This window comes from Epinephelus moara, chromosome 8, assembly GCF_006386435.1.
Source record: "Epinephelus moara isolate mb chromosome 8, YSFRI_EMoa_1.0, whole genome shotgun sequence".
NCBI lineage: Eukaryota > Metazoa > Chordata > Actinopteri > Perciformes > Serranidae > Epinephelus > Epinephelus moara.
Window position 1 is genome coordinate 4037750 of NC_065513.1, and position 702 is coordinate 4038451.

The window sequence follows — 702 nt, forward strand, 5'->3', positions numbered from 1 at the left end:
AGAGGATGAATCAGGAGATGGAGACGGCGCTCCGCTGCATGGCTTCCAAGCACCCTGCCTCCTGGTCCACACAACTGCTGTGGGTGGATTACGCCCACAATACCCTCATCAGCTCCGCCACTGGGCTCTCTCCATTCCAGTGCGCTTATGGCTACCAGCCTCCCCTGTTTCCTGCCCAGGAGAAGGAAACCGTCTGCCCGTCAGTGGAGGCCTTCATCCGCCGCTGCCGTCGGACCTGGGCACAGGCCAGGACCGCTCTCCTACGGGCCATAGATCGTTATTCGACAGCCGCCAACCGCTGCCGCTCCCAGGCCCCCCCTTACCAGGTGGGACAGAAAGTGTGGCTGTCAACCCGGGACCTTCCTCTGNTGCCGTCGGACCTGGACACAGGCCAGGACCGCTCTCCTACGGGCCATAGATCGTTATTCGACAGCTGCCAACCGCCGCCGCTCCCAGGCCCCCCCTTACCAGGTGGGACAGAAAGTGTGGCTGTCAACCCGGGACCTTCCTCTGAGGGTGGAGTCGAAGAAATTGGCTCCCAAGTTTATTGGACCATTCCCCATTGAGTAGGTTGTAAACCCAGTGGCTGTTCGGCTCAAGCTGCCCCGCACCATGCGGATTCATCCCACCTTCCATGTCTCCAGGATTAAGCCGTTCCAGGAGAGTCCCCTGCAGCCTGCCTCCCAGCCACCTCCACCTCCT